Source organism: Podarcis pityusensis, assembly GCF_964106645.2.
Source record: "Podarcis pityusensis genome assembly, chromosome: 7".
NCBI classification, from domain to species: Eukaryota; Metazoa; Chordata; class Lepidosauria; order Squamata; family Lacertidae; genus Podarcis; species Podarcis pityusensis.
In genome coordinates, this window is record NC_138031.1 from 76,287,773 (window position 1) to 76,312,415 (window position 24,643).

Consider the following 24,643-nt stretch of genomic DNA (forward strand, 5'->3'; position numbering starts at 1 on the left):
GTCTTCTCTTCTCATGAGTTGACCAAAGTATTGGAGCCTCAGCTTCATGATCTGTCCTTCCAGTGAGCACTCAGGGATGATTTCCTTGAGAATGGATAGGTTTGATCTTCTTGCAGTCCATGGGACTCTCAAGAGTCTCCTCCAGCACCATAATTCAAAAGCATCAATTCTTCAGTGATCAGCCTTCTTTATGGTCCAGCTCTCACTTTCATACATCACTACTGGGAAAACCATAGCTTCAACTATACAGACCTTTGTTGGCAAGGTGATGTCTCTACTTTTTAAGATGCTGTCTAGGTTTGTCATTGCTTTTCTCCCAGGAAGCAGGCGTCTTTTAATTTCGTGGCTGCTGTCACCATCTGCAGTTTTACATAGTTCCAAAACATTAGCATTTGATAAGACAGTCACGATACCCTCAACCATCCCTTAATGCAGAGCATCTGGGCAAACTATGACAATTAAAACAAAAGAGGTTAATAGATATAGGAGAGGAATCCCTTCAGGAACTTCCCCTGATTGCTGTCTGCCTGCCTACCTCAGGCAAGGGGGATTAAGGAGGCAGAGGAAATATTTAGAGTCTTTAGGAAAGACAAAATGGCTTTTGGATTGCTCTCCTGTAATATTTTAGCCATTTATTCTATATTTGAGATATATTCTATATTTGAATTTCTATAACACATCTATAATATGCCCAAATATATTGATTTCAGGTATTTGTGTAGATAGTCCACTGACTTCACACAGGCTAGGTGTGCTTCTCTGTATACATTTTTTTTTCAGTTTCATACTCAAATAGCAGAAACCAAAGTGGAACCGTTTATGTTCTATTACCATTTGTCTGGTAACGCAGCTCCTCTATTCATTTGCCAGTGCGCTCTGGTGTTAAATCCCACACTAATTGTTTCCCCCTCTTTTTGGCTTTTTAAGAAGCTTTCAGAATCAATTGTCTCTTGTTTCAGTACTGTCAGCTTTCGCCATCAGGTTCTCAAAGAAGTTAATCAAATTTGTTCAGCATGGCCTCCCCTTCTTACGCCGGCTGCCACCTTGGAGGAGTTCATAACCTGCTCAAGTGTTCCTTCTCTCGCTGAGCTTAATCAAAGACTAAAGAACTGTTTTCCCTCGCAGAAAGGTCAGACTCGTAGACCTATAGCCTCCCCTTGTCTTCCTCATTTTGATATCACTTCTAATGCACTATATTTACTTCATGTTTCTCCCGAGCTGCTTCTTCAGATTTCCTAAGATGTCAGTTTTATCTTCCCCACCCTCCTCGAATGCTGCTGCAAAAGATAATAAATGATTATTATTAGTATCTTTTATTTTATTTTATTTTATTTTATAAAATCCTGAACTTAACGTGTCAGGCAAAGTAGCATAGTTGGACACTTCGGGTATTATAAATAAACTTGACTGACCTTTATTCGGAGGACAAATCAGAAAACAAAGCTGAAGTAAATATTTGCGTACTCTCTCTCAATTTCTGATACTCATTTATATCTCTGTGATATCATGAAACCACACAAAAGCAACTTTCCAAGTTATACGGCCTTTTCTTTCAAAAATGTGTGTACTACACAGGTAATAAAATTTATATCAATACTTCTTCTGGTAGTCTTGCTTCAATTGAAGAGATCATGCCCAAACTCACTAACCTGAAATCTGATGTATTTTATGTCGGTCTGATATCTTGTTAGTAACATGTAAACATTACATTTATTATTTGATGACATTTTTACTTGCAAATGCCTAATATTGCCCACCTGATATTTTATTTGTACGGCTTTCTTGGGCTTATTTTATTCCAAAGCCATATTTATACAGCCACTAAAGGGTTAAAGAGAGACACATTTTACCTCACATCTGCACTTGATGTTTGGTAAAAGATATTTCGCCACATAGTCAGATTATACGTTGGGTTTGTACAAATGAAAATTTACCAAGACATAATTTACTGCAGTACGCATGTGAGTTTGCCAGTTGATATTTATCAAGGAGGTATTCCGCTTCATATGGTAAGGGCATGTTCCTCTCCACAACACACACAACATAATACAGTGGTACCTCGGGATACATACGCTTCAGGTTACATGCGCTTTAGGTTACAGACTCCGCTAACCACGAAATAGTGCTTCAGTTTAAGAACTTTGCTTCAGGATGAGAACAGAAATCATGCTCCGGCTGCGCGGCAGCAGCAGGAGGCCCCATTAGCTAAAGTGGTGCTTCAGGTTAAGTACAGTTTCAGGTTAAGTACGGACCTCCGGAAGGAATTAAGTACTTAACCCGAGGTACCACTGTATGGCGGGCGGGTTCTTCACACAGATGCCCAAACATAACAGAGACCCAATTCCCAAGGTATATTCCTTTCAAAAGGAGGAGCTTACACTGCAAATCCTTTTATCCCCAAATAACTGGAGATGCCTCTCTGTGGTCCCATACAGGTTGGAAGAGGGGAGCCAAGCCACTTTCCCATTTGGCCACAGTGACGCCAGCTATACCTTCTGGCTTACCACACAAAGACTTTTGGAGCGGATTTGAACCACTGGAGAAAACAGAAAGGCTTCCTGGGCTCCCCGGCAGTGGGGTCAAGAGGCAGACCACATAGACGAAACCCCCAGCTGTGGTTCACTCCTAGAGCATAAAAGGAGAACCAGCCAGGTTGCCTCACTTCAGTTTCTTTGTGACTTCCATCTTCCCCACCTACTCTCATCTGTTGTTAGTTGAAGGTTGAAAGTTGTTCTTGCCTCAGGGAATTTGATACACAATATTACTGTGGATCTCAGTCAGTTGCTGACTGGGGAGGCATTTTATCTGTAGGCAGCCCGGCATTGGTTCTGTGGGGTTTCCATCTTCCTCGTAGCAGGGGATGTTTACAAGGTACATTTAGTTTTGTCACAACTTATTCTGGTGGGAAATGTATTGGGATAATAATAATAATAATAATAATAATAATAATAATAATACCCCACCCATCTGACTGGGCTTTCCCAGCCACTCTGGTTGGATCCCAAAAGAATGTTAAAAAATGCGATAAAACATCAAACATTAAAAACTTCCCTAAACAGTGCTGCCTTCAGATGTCCTCTAAAAGTCACATAGCTGTTTATTCCCTTGAGATCTGATGGGAGGGCATTCCACAGGGCAGGCGCCACTACCAAGAAGGCCCTCTGCCTGGTTCCCTATAACCTCACTTCTTGCAGTGAGGGAACTGCCAGAAGGCCCTTGGAGCTGGACCTCAGTGTCCAGGCTGAACGATGGGGGTGGAGATGCTCCTTCAGGTATACTGGGCCGAGGCTGTTTATGGCTTTAAAGGTCAGCACCAACACTTTGAATTGCACTCAGAAATGTACTGGGATGGGATAAGCAGGGAAAGGGCTCCCTGCTTCATCCAGAGATTATCCCCTTAATGGATCTTGAAAGGGGGTCATTACTGTCCAAAATCTAGCTTGGAGGCTGACAAGCCATAATTTCCTGACAAAATGAGGACCACCAGAATCAGCACATGCCACCATGGACCCCAAAACAGATCAGGTCATTCCCAGCCATCGGAGGACCTGGGAAACAGTCTGGCAGGAGAATAGTGACCATCAGACGTGCAGCCTGATGAATGGATCCATGCCCATGCCATGTCAAGCCAAACTTACTTCTTTGTAGCCAAACAAAGTTGCAGCCATTTCTCATCCATCACTTAACTTGTGTTTGTTCTTCGTGCCTTGTTTGGGTCCACAAATGTATAACTCAGCCTGTCCCAACCTGGTCTGTTTCAGATATTTTGTACTGCAACTCTCACCATGTTGTAGTGGATGGGACTGATGGGAGATATCATCCAAGAACATCTGGAAAGTACCAAGTTGGCATATACAACGTGTGTAACAGTATGCCAAGCATCAAGGAGGAATTAGGTTTGTATATGGTAAAATCCTATTTGCTCTCCACAGTATTTATTTCTAGGTGCTGGTTAAGGCTGGAGGAAACAGGTATTTCTATTATTTCTATTTTTTATATAAAAAAGCATTAAAATGTTTCTAATTTTCATAGGATTAAGGTTGATAATATTTTAGAGGCAAGAGATCTGTAAATGTTGTAAAGTACCTAGAGAGCCACACTCAGTGTATTTCTGGCTAGAGGAGACTTTGGGCTGTGTGTGTAGTCTAGTGTTTGTGTAGTTTAAAAGGAGGACTTATATTTTATTTCTTGCTGTTTTCAAATGAATAATATATAGGGTTGCTTTTTTACCATTGATACCTATGGTGAAATTCTGCGCTAATATATAGTACGTAAAATCACTACATTTTTCGTAGATGTTGTTGTTGTTGTTTTAAAAAAAGCCACTCTAGGTAGCACTGTTATTATTTTTAAATTGGCTACAACAATGTTGTTACCTTTCTCCTCCTGAGGTTTAATAGTGTCTGCCGGCAGGTAATGAGTTTTTGGTATGGCAACATCTCTATATTCCTGCAGCGAGATCAGCTGCTGGTGTGAGGCATCTTGCTTTTGAACACAGCTCTCACTGGCAACAAAGAATCAGCATTGCTTAAGAAAAGGAGAAGAAAATGGTTATGAAGCTCCTAATTTGATGCCATGGTTTTTTATTTCTTAAAAAAATATTTTAAGGAACTGCAAGAAGCTGGAATTATCTCTAGAAAACAGAGAGAGAAATCAGGTGCTTAATAGAGAATCTTTATGAATAGAAACCATGTAATAGTAAATCAGGCAACCCATTTGTTTTTTGGGTTTTGATTTCTAAAGTCATCTGTTGTGGCAATAAAGTGAATATGTTTGAGGTGATGTGAGTTGAATAGAGAATGTGCACACATTCACTGCACCAAGAGTTTCATACGTGGCCAGATATGGATAGTCACCAGCAGATGTTAGGAAATTGTTCATACATTGCCTAGCACACATGATCCTAATGTCAGTTTTGTATGCCGCCTGGCCAATAAGCTTGTCCAGAAACTGAATACAGAGACTGACCAAAGTATATATAGTGGTACCTCAAGTTACAAACACCTCGGGTTACAAACACTTTGGGTTACAGACTCCGCTTACTCGGAAGTAGTACCTCGGGTTAAGAACTTTACCTCAGGATGAGAACAGAAATCGCTTGGTGGCAGCACGGCGGCAGCAGGAGGCCCCCATTAGCTAAAGTGGTACCTCAGGTTAAGGACAGTTTCAGGTTAAGAACAGACCTCCGGAACTAATTTAGTTCGTAACCAGAGGTACCACTGTAATTATCCTACTGACATTGTCTCCTTCAGTCTGCATGTCGTCCAAAGTCACATGGGGGACTGATGCAAAATTGACTGGGCAATGGACAAAATGCCCCGTTCATCGTGCACATGCTCCAAAGCTGAATATGAAAATGCACAATCACTGGCATTTTTTTGGTGTGTGTATTCTACATTCAATTTGCACTATGTGGAACAGATGTGCTGGTGGTATCCAAATATGTACAGTATTTAATCCAGGGAAGAAAAAACTGTTTTTACAACAGTGATGATAAAAACATGGAACCCACTTGTGTTGTTTCTGTAACCATTGGTTGAAAGTTGGTACATAAATATGTTAGATAAAATAAACATTGTAAATAAATAAGTGAGATAATAAGTGAAATTTCATCACATTGTTGGCATCTGTCTGTCTTGGCCCCTCAAATAATTTATTGGGAGCGGGCGGGCAAAGGGAGCTCAGCCCCTAGGAGTTGGCTCCGATAACTGCATTTCTCTGTCACTGCTTAGCCCTTTCTGATTCCTTTGCTGTATGGTCTGTAGTGACCATAATCTAATTTCTTTCTGCTGACACTTCAGTTTTCAAGCTTCAGCTTTTGACACCTTGGCTTGACAACAAGCTCCATCAGTTACTTTGTGGTTGAAAGAGTTTCCTGTTGTTGTCAGGAACAAAATGTTCAGAGATATTTCTGCCTTAGCTCATTTCTCTTGACCAGAGTGACTCCATTTTTCCAACACACTGGCTTGCTGTTAAAGATTACAAATGGCTACAAAGAGTAGAAAAGTAACCGCCAAGTCAAGAGGAATCAGTTGACCCAAGGATCCTCCTTGTCCTTTGAAGCTTTTGACTCTGGTATGGCTACCACACTGAGCTTGACTATTTACTTACTAGCAGTTTCTGTGTGGCATTTTACTACTGCTGTTGAAAGTACAACCATCACTGCTATTACAATTATGACTATTCCCACATTTATTACTACAGTCGTTATACCTTATATGATAGGAAATTGTTTACAGAGGTGGGAAATGCCAAATGCTGCTTCAGTAGCAATGGGTTTCTTTAAGATGTTGATTCTCATCCCCACACAGAGCTACGAGACGGTGTCGTGACATTAAAATTAATTACAATATTTCAAGAGACTGAAATGAGCAGACAGAAACACTCTCCAAAATATATGCATAAAAATGGCAGGCTATTTGCTCCATCTGCTGTCAAAATCCAGTAACCACAGCTAAATGTAAACATTCAAATGCACAATAATAACCTTTGTAGGACAATGATAAGATGGGTGGGTCATATTAAGTGGTGATATGTAAGGATGCCACAGAATAAAGCACTTCAGTGATACTGGAAAGTAAAGCCCTTTAATAAGCATTAATGAAAGGTGATCTTTCTCCATCCTTATTTAAAATTCATGTTATCCAACATCCCTTTCACAAAGGCTACAGTGAAAAATTATATTAAATTAATGCAATTTATATGTTTATTGCTTACCTATTTGTTTAGATGCTAATCCATCTGAATTCTAAAGATTACGATTAAAAACTAAAATTACTGCGTAGGTATACAGTCATACCTTGGATCCCGAACGCCTTGCAAGTTGAATGTTTTGGTTCCCAAATGCCGCAAACCCAGAAGTGACTGTTCTGGTTTGCGAACTATTTTTGGGAGTCGAACGTCTGACAGGTCTTCAGTGGCTTCCAATTGGCTACAGGAGCTTCCTGCAGCCAATCAGAAGCTGCGCTTTAGTTTCCGAACGTTTTGGAAGTCGAACAGACTCCCGGAACAGATTCCGTTCGACTTCCAAGGTACAACTGGATAGATAGATATAGGTATGGATATAGATACAGATATAGATATATATGCACACATACATACAAATTCTCTCTCTCTCTCTCTCTCTCTCTCTCTCTCTCTCTCTCTCCCCCCCCACACACACACATATGCTATCATTAAAAAGTCTCTTGTTCATTATTTGTCACTAAATAATTGTAGAAAATGTGGGTGTTTTCTGAAAGAAAGAAAGAAAGAAAAAAAAAACCCAATGTTTTTTTATTACTTCTCAAATGGATTCAAGCTTGATTTTACCAGAAGTCTATAGAAAAGGAGACAACAGCCCCAGACATTTTGGCATCCCAGAAAGAAAATTTAAATGGTGGCTCTCATGGTGGTAAAAAAAAGATACAAGAGTAAACTGGCATGATTAACCATTTGGTACTCCAAAATCAGATTCTCTGGGCTGCCTGCCTCTCTCTGCATGTGAATGAAGGGCAGATTGTAACTATTCAAAATGAATAATGACATAGTAGTAATCCCAAAGTAGTGGATTTTAAAAACTTAAAACAAATACATGTGTGGACTGATGTGGTATAATAAAATGTGAAGGAAAACCATGCTTATTTCAATTAAAATATTTCTCTTCTACAAGGTAGCTGTAGGCATGGCTTGAGTTCATGGAGTGTTTCCTGTCCTTAGGCACGGGTGAATCTGTTTGTTTTCTGTCTTTGTCTCCTTTGCAAAAAAATAATAATCCTATTCTGTTTTGTTGTGGTTTTTTGCACCACACACGCACATGCGCGCGCACACCCACCCACCCACCCACCCACCCCTCACTGCTGAGAGCTGCACCAATTCACGAAGAGTCACTAACCCTCCCTGCATATGACAGAAAGAGGGCATGAGCTAGTGACTACACACAGCTGCTGGTAGAGGTCACAGCAGTGTCCAGAAAATGAGAGGTAAGCTATGCACAGATCGCTAGATTGAAATGCGACAAGGTCATTTCCCTTTGCTTCCTTTCAAGTCATATTCTGAGGCTGCCATGCACAAGGGGTGGGGAGGTCGTCCCCCAGTGCCAATATCCTGATTTGTTTCCCCATGTCTAACTCCAATTAACTCCAAGTTGGCATCTATGCGTGTGCAACAGTTATCTGAAATGGACGCACCTCATGGCTTCCATTTTTCAATTGGATGGAAGCTGGGTTAAGGGAAAATGCACCAGACAGGAGTATTTCCCAAGAAGCTGAAGGATACATATGGATTGGGGCTAATGCTGTGTACATTTGGCTTTGAACACCAGCAGCAGAAGCAAGCTGCACCCAGAGTAATGTGAATGCAGCTGTAGTCTTAAGATCTATTGATGTGCTGATGGCAGCTAGGGAAAGGTTAATATTTTTTTTTTTGGGGGGGGGAGAAGTTGTTACGTGTGTGTACAACCATGGATGATGTGCTTAACTACTCTCCTGTCTAACTCATTAACTATAAATTCCACAATCCCAGGACTGTCTGTTGGTTTATGAAAAAGCACACATCCATTAGAACAGAATGTGGCTCCTGGGAATGTGAAAATACAGCATTTCTCAAAACAAACAATCATTTGAACTATAGAAAGGGAAAAACACAGCTATTGTTTCCTCTGAAGCAACCGCTGTCCAAAAATTCTGGCACCTGCCCCGATAGTTACAAAGCTCTGTAAGATACTGACATTTGACACAGGGTAATAGCATATGTGGACGTGGGTGGCGCTGTGGGTTAAACTGAGGAGCCTAGGGCTTGCCGATCAGAAGGTCGGTGGTTCAAATCCCCATGATGGGGTGATCTCCCGTTGCTCAGTCCCTGCTCCTGCCAACCTAGCAGTTCGAAAGCACTCAGTGCAAGTAGATAAATAGGTACCACTCTGGTGGGAAGGTAAATTGCATTTCCGTGTGCTGCTCTGGTACGCCAGAAGCGGCTTAGTCATGCTGGCCACATGACCCAGAAGCTGTACGCCAGCTTCCTCGGCCAGTAAAGCGAGATGAGCGCGCAACCCCAGAGTCGTCCGCAACTGGACTAACGGTCAGGGGTCCCTTTATCTTTAATAGCAGATGTAATGGGCTTACGCAACACATGAACCAAGCCGCAGGCAGGCCCAAAGTCCTTTTAAGGATCACTGACATGGTGCCCATGGCTAGGCCGCAATGCTGCCTAACTGTTTAGGGTAAGCGGACTTATCCAAATTGGCTCCTGCAGCCCCTTCCATGGCATTTTACGTGATTTAGTGTGCATATGATGGAGTGGAGAAAACTACCACTGAAGTTTTGCAAGCAGCATTAAAAAAGAAATAGGAAATTGAGGGGTGGGATGGGGTATCAGTGGCAGCAGCATGCCAAACTTGAGTGGCTGAATGAAAGTCACCCCAAATGGGGGAAACTGTAAAGGATTCTTTTTTCCAAGTGTGTTATGTTCCAGCACCTCTTCCAGTGTGCTACACTGACCACCAATTCCCCATTCCCAGTAAGCAACAATGACCCACTGTGCAACGTCAGGTGAGCTGCTTCTGAACCAAACTAAATACAGCCCATGAGCATTAGATGGTGACCCAGTTGGGTCTCGATAAACCTCCAGTTTTTGCTCCCTACTTGCTAAAATGAGATGAACATTATCAGGTACCTAGCAGACCACAACACATGACCAGCAGACCACAACACATGGCTCAATGTGTTTAGCTCATGGATTTCTAAGAACATAAGAAGAGCTTCACTGGATCAGAGAAAGGTCCATCTAGTGTGCAAGGGTGGTGCTGTGGGCTAAACCACTGAGCCTCTTGGACCTACCGATCAGAAGGTCAACGGTTCAAATCCCCGCAATGGAGTGAGCTCCCGTTGCTCTGTCCCAGCTCCTGCCAACCTAGCAGCTTGAAAGCATGCCAGGGCAAGTAGATAAATAGGTACCGCTGTGGCAGAAAGCTAAACAGCATTTCTGTGCGATCTGGCTTCTGTCACAGTGTTCCATTGTGCCAGAAGCGGTTTAGCCATGCTGGCCACATGACCCAGAAAGCTGTCTGTGAACAAATGCCAGCTCCCTCAGCCTGAAAGCGAGATGAGTGCCAAAACCCCATAGTTGCCTTTGACTGGACTTAAGCGTCCAGGGGTCCTTTACCTTCTTTTTCGACCATCTAGTGCAACAACAGGGGCAAACCAGATTATTCTTATTTTGTCTATTATACTGCCGCATCACACCATGAACACACCATTATTTATAAGAGCAAACTATTGGCTATCACATCTGAACCATCTCATGGCTGATCTTACATCCATAGGTTGTCTGCTTTAGAGGCCCCTTCATTATTTGCTAATTGTCAATGGGTGGGGGGGGATGAAGAAAGAAATAAGGAAGACAAGTGCTCATCATGCAGTTTGTGAGCAGGTGAACAAACATGGTTTAATAACTGTGCTGAGGAAAAGTAACAGGAAGGAATGATGTCCAGAGGAATAGCTGTTTGCTGCATCAAAAACTACCAAGGTTATCATGACTCCTTTGAGTCTCATCAATGTATTTTGGCATAAGCGTTCATCAACTAGATCCCACTTCATCAGATGGATGAAGTATTGTCTTTAGCAAGTGTGGAGGCACATGGTTGAGGTGGAGGGTAAGAAACCATGTCAGAAGGGAAGGAAATGCAAAAGGTACAGACTGTGACAACTGTCATCAAGGTTGTCACACAATCGGTGGTCCAAATGTGCAGCACCTATGCACCTGCTCAGGAACTGGCATCCATGCAAACACATGGACGTTGAAGGCCCAGAGACTCCATCACAGCCACATTCCTATTATGTATGTATGTGGAAACTCTTCAGATTAGTAATGCATGAAACGTGCTGTAGATAAGAATATACATCTTTTTTATATAAAAAAAATGATTTTCATTGAGTTTTCCATATTTAATTACATTTCATTACACAAATCTATAACATAAAGCATTGCTCAGGCAGAGCATCAACTTCCTTCCCTCCCTCTTTCTGACTTCCAAACATATTTTTAATAAATTCTCGCATTTCTATAGTCACTTCTTTACCTTATATCTTCTTTAAATAAAAAAACCACCTTCTTATATGTAAATCAGTTCCTTATTTTCACATTACAAAGCATTTCAGTTCAAACCTACAAATGTTTTCAAATGTTTACAATTTTCTTTCATATAAAATATATAAGAATATAAATCTAATATGTCTTCAGTGCTAGCATCTTCACAAGTTTCAATCAGCATTTCATTCTTGGCAACTATAGGTACTGTAAAGCACCTTTGGGTTTCATTTATTTAAGAGAACATCATTTTAATTACTAACTGGATACCACCTTTCCTCCAAGAACATTATAATGTCATGTCCCTCCTTTAAGGAAGTTGCAGTAGCATTTTTAAGGATTGTTCCATTTTCTCCTCAAAACAGACTTGCTAAGGTGGATAGGTTAGGGAGTAACGCGCTGCCCAACAACACCTGGTAAACATCATGTCTGAGCAGAGAATTAAATCAAGTATATATGTCCAACATGATTTTACCCACACCACACAATTCATCAACGTTGTCATGAAGCTTATGTAAACAAAATGTCTGACACAATTTCTTTCCCGACAGTGCACCAGTCAGTAAAAACTAGATCACAAAAAGATTGTTTTCCTAAGCTTTCTAAAGATCAATTTCTTAGCAATAACAAGGCTCTGTTGCAATCTGTTCCCTGACAGACATTTTAATTCCATGTACTGCTGAAACATCATGTAGCAAATATAGTTCTGGCTCGGATCCTATAATGTTTATGGCACTTGAGCACAATTCTCTAATACCAAGAGGTTGCCAAATAATGTGTTTCAGATTGCCTCTCGACCGCCCACGCTGTTGGTGCATAGCACACACATGGTCCGGTGGGTGATTTCTGAATAAGAGTACACAAGTCCAATATGTTCTGCTTAATTCCAGATTGCATTTACGATCTTGTGCTCAACAGCCGCTCCAGCTGTGTCTGCATACTTTGACTGTATCTTGTAAAAGTGTTGAATTACATGACAAAAATTTTCCCTCGAAAGAGTGAAAATTCTTATCTGAAATTAAACTTAAGGCTTTGGGATTCTGCAAAATAAATATAAAATTCAAATGGCTGGTCATGGCGTGAATAGGTTGGTTGCTCCTAAGTAGAGATTTTGCTTGTCTCGTCAAAACTCCTTTAGCCTGCCTCAAAGTTTTCAAAGAACAGGAACTTCTACATTTGTCTTGAGCTTCACATTAGGTAAAATTCAAGGCTACCCTAGGAATGTGTCCTGTGATAAATGTTGCTTGTCTCAATTCTTTTTAAGCAGTTTCTTTTAAAATTGCTCAGATGCATTGCTTTAGCAGGAGTAGCCAACTGAGCCCAAGGAACACAGTGCTTTCCAACTGACTTCACTGGTCAAATAGTGATAGAAAAACAGCAGGTGGGAAACCATAGAAGAAGTACCTGTGTCCAGGCACAAGGCTTGGCCTTTTAATGACTGTAGGCTCCACAAAGGGAGTGAGCCCTGGGAGAGGTGGACTCCGAGGAGCACAAAACCAACTCCCAAATCCGCCAAGGTTGTTGGAGAAATGTCCTTCAGCCAAGACTGCCTCAGGCTGATAAGCAGTCACCCTGCTCACACTAAATATATCAACGAATATTAACATCCAATCATCCAAATCATGAATGCCCTGTGGTGGTGACATGAGCTGTTGGGACCTCTTCTGAGAAAAGAAGATAGCACCCACATGTACTGCATCCTCACTGATGCCAGGAAGCCATATCACTGATCAGCCACTCCCTGGCTCAGGCACCCCCAAACTCGGTCCTCCAGATGTTTTGGGACTACAACTCCCATCATCCCTCGCTAACAGGTCAGGGATGATGGGAATTGTAGTCCCAAAAGGGCCAGGTTTAGGGATGCCTGCCTTGGCTAGAGCTTTGGGCCTGGGGTAGATTAAGCTATCCCACCCATTTCTCTCTCTGTAACCAGTCACATCAGGTTGCTTCACATACACATACTCACACTACTTGATTTTTTCATTGCTTGATCATTTGGTGTCTTGCAGCTGAATGTGTAAGCCTTAGAAAAGCATTTCATTTTGAGAAGATGGAGAGTCAATAGGGAAGTTTTCACTTTTTCTTTTCTGGTCTTTAACTGTTTACATATATAAACTAGGGATATGGGGGGAGGAAACTCTGTCAAAATTGTCCAAGCTATTTGTGGGTGGTAACATGAAAGGGGCATTTTCCAGATTATTCTTTGGACAGGTGTTGTCGTTTTCACATTTTTTAAACTTTTCTCATAAATTCTCTTCTTTCGACTCACTTAATATTGAATGGAAGTCATTTTAAAGTCATATTGGTGAAGAAAGCGGTCGACTAAGGAGCAGTGGAAAATGTAGATGCCAAGCCTATTGCTTTCTTCAACAGTGCCCAAATATTCTCTAACAATTCGAGAGGAGCTCAAAACGGAAAACTGACCACGCCCTTCTGCTGATGCTACAGAACATTCATGTTTGCTAACTTATTTCCATTTGCAAACCAAACTTCGATCTTCACCAGGACAAACTGAAACAAATCTTGGATAAGATTTATGAAGGGGGAAAGGGGTTTGGATAGTTAATTTCTGCTTTATCCATTATAGCCCTTTTCTGGCTCAGCATAATTTAACTCCTTCTCCCATCTGTTCTGCTTTCCAGAAAGATTTATAATGACCAATCCTTATTCATCTGGCTTTTCATTTGAACATGCAAAATAAATAAATAATCTTTAAACCCCCTTAATTTTAAGTTCCAAATATAAGCAAGGCATTGTTTAATCATTATGTACAGTCCAATTCAAACTAATTTGTCATCATTTTCTTTCCAATTATACTCTCAAATGAGTGGCTGTGCTTACAAATACTAATAGACTGGCAGTGTCGGGAGTAGCTGGGACAATTTATCTCCCTGCTCCGGACTTCACAGATAATTTGCATTGGAGCAGCCACTAAGCTTGGAAAAGACGCTTTGTAACAATATAGCATCCTCCAATTATCAAGTCTGCAATGTTGATTTTCCAAACCTGGCTATCTGAATATCTTTAGGCTTTAATAAGCCATCATTATAGGAAGCGTTTGGCTTTTCCCATCAGACGAACGATTTGTGACAGCTACATCTGCATTCCATCAAAGTGAAGATTTGAAAATGGGGAGCTGGCCTCTGCTATTCATTAATTTAATCCAATATACTTAATTAAAACATTTCACCCTACCTCTCCAAAAGCTCAAGGGGTCAGATGTCGCCCCAAAGCAGGTTTTCTCGTGTTGCTCTGAAGGATGACAAAGCAAAGACCCAGCATCTGCATCTGTGAAACCCAGCCAGATGAGCAAGGTATAAATATTAAATTATTATTAAATTATTATTATTAGCCAGATATAACCTAAGGAAGGAACAGCAAACATAGGAAACTGTCTCATATCAGGTCAGACTTTCCATCTAGCCTAGCATTGTTTACTCTCTTGGCAACATCTCTTCAAGAACTCAGGTAGAGATATTTCATAACACCTGCTACCTGGACCTTATTTTACAAGAGAAGCTAGGGATTGAATTGGGAGTCCTTTGTGAGCAAAGCTCAAGTTCTGTGCTAGGGATGGGGGGGGGGGTGAGAGATTCAATTATGTTTGCCCTTAAAGGTGAACGTACCAAGTTTGCACTTTGCAAAGTGATATGCGAACCAGAACATAGACAACCAAATTTTGCAATGCAATTCTCGGCCCAGGTACCATGCATAAAAATGCATATATTAGGGAAAAGTATGCACAAAAATACATACATTGGTGAAAAAAACACAAGCTGCATTACATTAGGAGAAATTGCTTTGCATTAAAAAATTGTGTATATTAGGCAAATACCATACACAAATGTGTATATTAGAAAAATGTACACTAAAATGTTGACAGATATTGTTGTTTTTATTGCTTAGTCGTTTAGTCGTGTCCGACTCTTCATGACCCCATGGACCAGAGCACACCAGGCACGTCTGTCTTCCACTGCCTCCCACAGTTTGGTCAAACTCATGCTGGTAGCTTCGAGAACACTATCCAACCATCTGGTCCTCTGTTGTCCCCTTCTCCTTGTGCCCTCCATCTTTCCCAACATCAGGGTCTTTTCCAGGGAGTCTTCTCTTCTCATGAGGTGGCCAAAGTATTGGAGCCTCAGCTTCAGGATCTGTCCTTCCAGTGAGCACTCAGGGCTGATTTCCTGAAGAATGGATAGGTTTGATCTTCTTGCAGTCCATGGAACTCTCAAGAGTCTCCTCCAGCACCATAATTCAAAAGCATCAATTCTTCGGCGATTAGCCTTCTTTATGGTCCAGCTCTCACTTCCATACATCACTACTGGGAAAACCATAGCTTTTACTATATGGACCTTTTTTGGCAAGGTGATGTCTCTGCTTTTTAAGATGCTGGATCACTGCCCTGCCGTGGTGAAGGGGCTTGAATAACTCAGAGAAGCTATGAACTATGCAGGGCACCCAAGATTGACAGATATTATGAGCATTTTAAAAAATAATAATTGCAAATTACTGTAAAAGTGTGGAGAACTGAATTTAAGATTGGAAAAATGAGAGACACAGAGAACCAAAATTGTCTGCCCAACCCTAGCTCTGTCATTAAACAATTGTGCATCCCACTTAACATCCCTTGCCAAGTCTTTTAACAAATTGATCCTGAGCAAAGCATGGAAGTTGCTATTTTGAGTGGCCTTGATGGTTTGTCTTTCATACCCTCTTTTAAAGGCTGAATTCCAGAAGCCTGCTACAAGGTTTCTCTATCAGTTACTCTTAAACAACCACTTAAGAGAATAAACAATTCCAGAAAGAGGAAGAGTTACAAAAATGATCACCCTTTACAAGATAGAAGGGACACATTTCTAAAAAAACTTTCCCCAATCTGGAATATTTGAGGGCTATCACAGAAATGGTTGCTTTCGAACAAAGTGCATGTTACTTACTGGAACGAAAGGGTGGATAATATATGTTACAGGAATTCTAAGGTCTCATATCTATAATTCATATGTTTATAAATGGACAAGGCAAACACACATGCATAAGTATAGTGTCTGAAACAGTACAGCAGAGCAATCCTGAAGCCATTCTGACTCTCCCAGATTGACCTCAAATATTTCCTTGCAAGGAGGAAGGAAATGGGAAAAGCTTTCTAGCTGTCTTCGGAGTGCAGGGGCTTACACTTCCCTTTGCAAATACAGTCTGGCAAGTATCTGTTAAGCTGAGCAAACTATCAATATATGTAAGAGATTCCGGAACTCAACTATTTACCATGTCAAAGGAATGGCCAGGATGCTGAGGTAGAAGCAGTGACCATTATCAAGTATCCTGGCAGACAGGTTTTCTGTTGTAGACCGCTCCTTCAGTGATGTATGTATGATGTTTTGGGGGGTGGTCTTGAGCTACAGAGGAGGCAATTTCAAATGTCTATATAGGAGTTTGCACTCCTATATATTGTTCTGGGTCCCTCCTGACTCCTGCTTGTGAGCACCCTGTTGCAACAGTTTAATAAAGATCAGGCTTACTAGCTGCCTTGCTTCTCAATATTCTCCCTCCGATAGAGAACCTACTTAAGGATTCTGTATGGGCTCTGAAATACCCCATAAGGCAGGCATCCCCGAACTCGGCCTGCCAGGTGTTTTGGGACTACAATCCCCATCATCCCTGACCACTGGTCCTGTTAGCTAGGGATGATGGGAGTTGTAGTCCCAAAACACCTGGAGGGCCGAATTTGGGGATGCCTGCCATAAGGCAAAAGGAGCAGTATTTTTCTTATAACAATACAGAAATACAACTTTCTCTTTAGACTTTTTTATGTAATTGTACATACTGAATCCACTTCTACTGCTGTGTCCATATGCAGGAAATTCCCACAGGACTCAAGAGAAACCTCTTTTTGCCCCCTGACAAAAGGCAGATGTGCAAGTGTATGAGTGCCTCCCATATTCCTTCCTAGCCAATCCCTCTCCATTAGATACAAGTTATGCACATACAGAAACAAAAATAACTTCTATAAAGGGCAAGGAGGAGGACTGGCTAGGCCAATGAGAACCTGAAATTTTGTAGCCAATGCCTTTTACTCAATTCCCGTTGGTGTCAACAGAATTGAGGCTATGTATAACTGAGGACAGAATCAGCTATTATGTGTTATCCCCCCCCCCCATAAATAAATAAAAATAAATGGTTATCCTACCTGTGTCCAACATGTCCTTGGTTAAATGTTTTGTGGTGTTTTTTAGACATGTTTTTCTTGGCTTAATAAATTGAAATATCCAATTTGTGAGTCTGTATGCCCTTTTTCCTGCCCCTTCTAAGTGCACCTTGATTAATTCTGAAAATTGTCAGTTAACTATAGTTTCCCAGTACATCCCAATTAGAATTGGGATTGCATTAACAACATGATGAGCAATTATGATGTAGTTTTGTTTTAATTAATACCAGATGATGGGCCAGCCTGCCCAATTTTGTTTGGCACTGCAAGTACATGGGGAGGGGGTGGTTTAAGACTTCTCTCCCCGGCTGTGATCTGGGTGAGACTCACTCCTCTGCATAACAATTAGCAGGAGTGTTAAAACTCCAAACGACACTAATTGCAGGCAGGTTGTAGCTATTGTTGTTCTTTATAACTGCTGCATGCAGATGGAACACTTGGTAGCCAACCTAGCAGTTTGAAAGCACGCCAGTGCAAGTAGATAAATAGGTACTGCTGTGGCAGGAAGGTAAACGGCCTTCCTGTGCGCTCTGGTTTCCGTCATGGTGTTCTGTTGTGCAAGAAGCAGTTTAGTCCTGCTGGCCACATTACCCAGGAAGCTGTCTGCGGACAAACACTGGCTCCCTCGGCCTGAAGCAAGAGGAGCACCACAACCCCATAGTTGCCTTTGACTGGACTTAACTGTCCAGGGGTCCTTTACCTTTACTTTTTTACCTTTGGTACCCAGTTCACAGCTGGGAATGAAAGCTTAAACCTCCCCTCTCATGTACTGTGTCTCAGTCACCTACACTGGGGTTTCGCAAACTTGGGTCTCCAGCTGTTTTTGGACTGGAGACCCCAAGTTGGAGGCCCAAGTTTGGGAAACACTTTATTAATGTAATATGTAGTTGGTCTCTGAGAATCTATGGTTACCATTATTCCAGAATAAGTCAGGGTCTTAAACCAACTTCAAAATATCAGAATGGTATTTTTATTAAAATAAAAAACCAGCTACAAGAATGCATGAGCATTACAGCATTTAGATGCAAAGGTTATATTAATCTCTTCGAGCTTTTATAAGTAACTCAAACTTCTAGCAAACTGTATACTTTGCTTCTTTCTCTAATGTTTGGTATGTGTTAAAACTTTTTATTAAAAAATTTAAAAGTAAGCCCGAAAAAGAAATAAACAATTACTGTAGTGACAGAACAAATATAACAGCTGAGCTATAGAAGGAAAAAGCAATTTAAGTACACTAAAGAACAATAAACATAGCAAGAGTGGAAACAGTAGAAAGGGACAAATAAGATATACAATGCCAGGCGAGCAATACAAGGTGCTAGTAAACACATTAGGGTATTAATCAAGAAAAATCATAGTTTGGAATTGGATTTGCTTCACAATATAATAAAAAATAAGCCCCCCTGTCAAATATGTTTTTGCCTGCAATATTTTGTGCCTATAGTTGCTTTCGCAAAGGTGAGTACGGAGTTTGCACATCAAATCACTCCAGATTCCTTTCCAAAATTGCCACAATCGTTTCATATGACTTTAAATTTGTGTCACACTTTTGTCTGAGTGACCTCAAAATATTATTTGTGAGATAGGATAATGCTCCAGTTGTCTGAAGAAGCCTTATGTCCTGAAATGATCTAACAGTTAAAAAACAGTGGAAACAGTTTAGTTCCCCATGGGGAGATGCAAAAGGAACAGTGCTTTGCTGGATCACAAAAAGTTCAATCTCTTCCCAAAATCATTGCAAGCACCCAGCACACACTAGGATCTCACCAGTTGGCCAAGATTTCCCTTCTAGCTTCACCACTGGGATCGAACTGTTCTCCTGTTCCTCCAATATAATTAAAGATGTTGCTCACATTCATTATTACCTGGTTTAGAATGCAATTGCGATGCAGGTGGCGCTGTGGTCTAAACCATTGAGCCTCTTGGGCTTGCCGATCAGAAGGTCGGCAGTTCAAATCCCTGAGACAGGGTGAGCTCCCATTGCTCTGCCTCAGCTCCTGCCAACCTAGTAGTCCGAAAGCATGTCAAAGTGTAAGTAGATAAATAGGTACCACTCTGGCGGGAAGGTAAATGGCGTTTCTGTGCGCTGCTCTGGTTCGTCATGCTGGCCACATGACCTGGAAAAACTGTCTGTGGACAAACGTCGGCTCCCTCGACCAGTAAAGCGAGATGAGCGCCGCAACCCCAGAGTCGTTCGCAACTGGACTTAACTGTCAGGGGTCCTTTACCTTTTAGAATGCAATTGCTCAGCTGCTATGTTATGAATTGAGCATCATTTCCCATTGTAAGATGTTGTAAAACAACATTCTGTACATGGGCGGTCAATGTTCAGGCTGACCAGAGTATGTTGTAGGCACGTGAACAAAAGTTATTTAATGGTTGTCTCTTATTATAGATGATACTCATATCGATCACTATGAAACTACATGCACACACATATATATATTTATTTTAACTTGCGAATTATATGACCACACCACCCAACTAAGCAGCTTTTGCTTCAGTAAGCAATCAGGACCGCTTGTCCCCTGTGAAATTCTAAAGCTTTTATTCATAGAGGGTGGACTTTTTTTCTTTGGCGGAATGCATGGAGCATTGAATTTCAAAGTGGCTGTGTACCATGACTAGTAATTCCCTGGAGGATATGGTTGGACTGAAATCCATAACCTCATTGCCACCACCCACATACACAGGGTGCAAAGTAGAAGGACGCAATGGGGGCTTTTTCAAGGGACATGAAAGGGAACTAAAATACAGGGGCTTTCCACTAGTCTTACTGCTGGCAACCATCTTTTATTTTGTCTCAGTAGCAAAAGGCATTGCCCTCAATTTGATGTCTGGGGGGCGGAGGCAGGGGAATATGGCAGCTGGCAAAAGACCCAGGAGTGTCGCTATGACTATCACAAGGACTATGGAGTCAATGGTGGCTGCAAAAACAACAAAGGAAGGGTGTTATTTGCAGGAAGATTATATTACGCCTCCATTTCAAACTGAAAGTTCTTTTGAAACTTGAATGTTATATCGTTCTTATGTGCTGTACTGACACTGTCAGTGTTCATGCACTGATATCATGAACCAGGATTGAACAGACAAGCTTATTTCTAAGCAACTGAAGAGAAAGATCGTGGCTACTGAGCCAATTCCAAATTAAGCCAATGACAGTTAGATCATTGATTCAAAATCTCTTAATACTGAGAATGTGTGTTGTTGTTTCTTTATCACACCACCTGTAGACCAAGTTTCATGGGAAAGAACCAATAGGAAACAAACTCCATTCTGCATTGCTAATTTAGAAATCTTGCATTTTCTCAGATTATTTTTGCTTCTAGCAACAAAAAAGGAACCTGGAATTTGGTTACAAATTGCTTTTTCAGAAGTCCTCTCCATTTCAATGTGATAATGGCCATATAGTATCAACTATAATGGTACAGAATCAGCTATAATATACAACTGACTTCCAAAAATGTTGTAATCCTCACTGGCTCCAGCTTATTCTACAGGGAACACAGAAATGTTTCCCATCCCTTGAGAAAGGAAAGAACTATGTCAGGCAGTTTTCTTTAACAGTCAAGGAGAATCCTAGGAACTGTGGTTTGCTAAGGATGCTGACCTCACACAGCTATAAACCTCAGCACCCTTCACAGACTACAGTTCCCATGATTCTTAGTGACAATGTGCTGTGATGGTGCTTTAAATGGGGTGGATGTGATGGTGCATTGAGAGTCAAGAGAGGGGCAAACTGATCTGCAGGAACAATGGAAAAACACTGAGGGAGATTAAATAAAATGTTAGTGTCTCCCTTTTTGATAAGTTAATAACAGAGATTAAATGGATATGATTTTTAAGTATCCACTCGAAAAACAGTTGGCTTAAGTTTGCCTTAGGTAAAACAAGACTTATCAGATGATGCATCCCTTGTCCAGCTGGCTAATCTCACACTGCCTGCTTTTGTAATAACATCAAATATTGACTCAGCCTCCTTCAACTTAACAATTCTGAATGCTTACTCACAGAGCATTCTAGATGTCTTTCTATAGATGTATATACCTATCAAAACTCGGAATACAAGAGAGTAATGAAAGCTACTATGTTCATTTTAAGTCCCATCATTTGTGAACAAATGCAATTACCCAAGCAGACAACTAGAGCATTGCAAGGTATCCATGCTTCATTATCTTAATGAATATTAATGAGAAGGCTTTATTGTTTTGAAGGATGAAATGCCTTTCCCTATCCAACTGGTAAAAACTGCTTAATGCAAGCCTGAATTTTATAATTTATTTTTGAATGCAGACGGCATCAAATACATCCCAGATGGCTCTCTACATCCCCTCCTTCTAAATATGAGTTATAAATTCTTTGATATTCTAATTGCATGCCCATGTGTTACATTTTATACCATGCAAGCACATCTACATTTTTAATTCAGCATTGTTTTGTTTTAGAGCTATTTGTGTTAATTTAGAAGGATCCCTTATGTCCACTAGGGATGTATGAAAATAGTTACAAAAACAGAAACAGGAGCAGAAATTGTCAGTGTTTGCTCATTCCCCCCCCCCAAATGTCCAGAACAGAAATCAATCCAGTGATTGGTTGTTGCTTTCCTTCCACAGACAACATTCTACGTTATTTTTCATGGAAAATGAGCTGAAGTGCAACGGAAATGGAGTTTCATGAAACACATGCAGGGTAGAATGGTAAGGCATGTTTTGCTACATCTCTATGGTTTTTCTGTGAGCTGCCCTGAGACCTCCGGGTACAGGGCGGTATGTATGTATGTATGTGTCTATAAATAAATGGTTTACAGACCACTGCTTGTCAAGTACAGTGGTGTGGTGTTTGCCCGTTCTTTTGAAAATGTCTGTACAGGGGGAGAGAAGGAGTTAATAGGTAGACCAATAGAAAATCCAGAGGCAGCGCCTACCTGTTTATAAAAGGGCTTAGCCCAAGGTTTGAGTTGATTGGTTTGAGTTGGTTGGTTGGGAAAAGGCAGTTGGGAAAGCAGTTGGCAGACAGTTGGAATTAGAGAGACAGTTAGTGCAGTTGGTTCATGAGTGAGGGGAGGTAGAAGAGTTAGAGGCAGGATAAAAATAAGACTAAGAAGGTAAAGAGTAACAACGTTTGGAATGCAGTTAAAGTTTATTTGTGTCTGCAATAAACTACGCTCTTCTTTGTTAACTTAAGAACCTGACTGAGACTAAGTGATTTACCAGGGAGGACCTGGTTGGTGGCAGCGGATTAGTGGTGTACTGGTCAATAGTCTGTGAGACGACCGGGGGCTCCATACGAACGCCACAAGTGGTACCTCGGTTTACGAACTTAATCAGTTCCGGAAGTCCGTTCTTAAACCAAAGCCTTCTTAAACCAAGACTTTCCCATAGCAGTGGGGGATTCAATTTGGAACACACTCACCAGGAAGTGGAACATGTTCTGCTTCCAAGGCAAAGTTCACAAACCGAAACACCTATTTCCAGGTTTGCAGCATTCTTAATCCAAGTTGTTCATAAACTAAGCCATTCTTAAACCAAGGTACCACTGTATATGGAAGTTCCCAGTATGATATTGTTCCAGAATTGAGACTGGATCTATGAAATACCACCATTGACAAATGCACATGCACATGCTTTGGGCCACATGTTACCTCACGTGTGCCACAGAGGACCTCTGATGGGGGGGAGGATATGGCCCTGAACCCCCATTGTCTGTTAAGAGTTTGGGCCCAGTGACAGCATGAATCTGGCCCTGAAAGCAGAACAAACTAGAATGAAGAGAAAATATCCCCAACTGTACACCAGAGATCCAAAACTATAAATGAAGGATATACTATGACATGAACCACATATTATTGGATCCCACATTTGCATATTGATTGAAGACTGAAGAAAATAGTAACAACAATTACTACTATTCAACTTGTTATCTGCAAGAGTAGTGTTTTGGGACCTTAAACCCATGCATAAGGAATTTCTGTACAAGTACAGTGGTACCTCGGTTTTTGAGTGCCTCAAAGCCAAACGTTTTGGTTTTCGAACACTGAAAACTCGGAAGTAATTGCTTTCAGTTTCGAACGCGCCTCAGAAGTTAAACAGCTTCTGCTGCATGGTTTTTAAATTTTCTCCATTGACTTTGGAGACCGCCCTTTGAACCTCGGTTGTCAAACATTTTCAGAAGTTGAACGGTCTTCCGGAACAGATTACATTCGACGACCAAGGTACCACTGTATAATACCATTGAGGGAAGCTATCCAAGCCAAAATGTGTCTGGGGTTCACAATTTTATACATGTTGCTGATATATGACTATTATCACAATATTACAATTCATGGGTTCAGCCATCTGCAGATTTTGAATCAAAAGATTCTGTTCTCACTTGTACCTTTTACATTTTAATATTTTTTTGTATCCTTCTTTTTATTTTTTGTGTTTATGAAGAGGTCAAATTCTACTCTTATCACAAGCTTGTATAAACATAGCAAATGCATTTTTTTGGGGGGATACTATAGCCATTAGGCAAAGGTGGAAAGCATTTTTTATCTATAGGTTTTTTATCTTGACTTTTCTGTTGTTTGTTCCTGAAACCAGAACTAAATGTGACACTAAATCTGGTAGTCCCCATATTAAGGTCTGCTCTCCCAACATCCAGTCAGACCAACATAAGTAATTTCCCCACATTTCTTTGCCCTGCCAGCAGCAGCCAGTGATGTATCTTCAAAGAGATCTAATATTGTGGTACAGGAGCAATACAGGAGAATTTGGTCCCAGTTAAATAAACTCATTTGGCTGCCATGAGCAAGCCATACCTATCTCAGCCCCAGCTCCTCCGCTATAACACAAGGACTCAGCAACGACTGACCTCTCAGGGATTGTTGTAAAGATGGATCAGGGTATTGAAGTCCTTCAAATGATGGATAAAATACCTCTAATAGCTCAACAGTGTCATGGTGGGGATGGGGAGTCATGCATATTATTGGATTTAGCACACGAGGAGAGAACGTTGCGCAATGTGTTCAGAATTTATTTTGCAAAACACAAGGATCCAGGAAACGGTCAGGCCTCTTATGCACGTACTTGTCAGGACACATTGCTTTCACATCCCATTAACTATTAGCCTTAACCTTCTCCATGACAGATTTTAAATCCAGACATCCCATTTCACGTCAAGGCTATCTAGCATCCTTCACATTTTTTTTTTACTTATTTTTTTACAGCTTGTCATAAACCATATGAACGGCTGCCTTCTTGTTCCTTGTGTCCACCACTGACCTCTTTAGGACTCAACATTTTCTGCAAAGCAGCAGAACAGTGGGCTGTGTTTGTTTGCAATTGATACTGTGTCGCATGTATTTTGCACCCAAGAACAATCATTTGAGCTAAAAAA

At 41.0% G+C, this 24,643-nt stretch overlaps 2 long non-coding RNA genes across 2 annotated transcripts in view; one reads left to right on the top strand and one right to left on the bottom strand.

The window, feature by feature from the left end:
- Window positions 1-22,609, bottom strand: LOC308482175. The gene is made up of 3 exons (XR_013989116.1): window positions 22,191-22,609; window positions 4,377-4,504; window positions 1-1,277 (listed from the first exon to the last, which is right to left on the bottom strand). It is a non-coding gene; the product is annotated as an uncharacterized lncRNA (long non-coding RNA).
- Window positions 21,897-24,643, top strand: part of LOC308482128 — a 12,582-nt gene continuing 9,835 nt past the window's right edge. Inside the window, exon 1 of the long non-coding RNA XR_013989064.1 lies at window positions 21,897-21,963. This is a non-coding gene — a long non-coding RNA (uncharacterized lncRNA). The remainder of the gene's footprint in view (window positions 21,964-24,643) is intronic.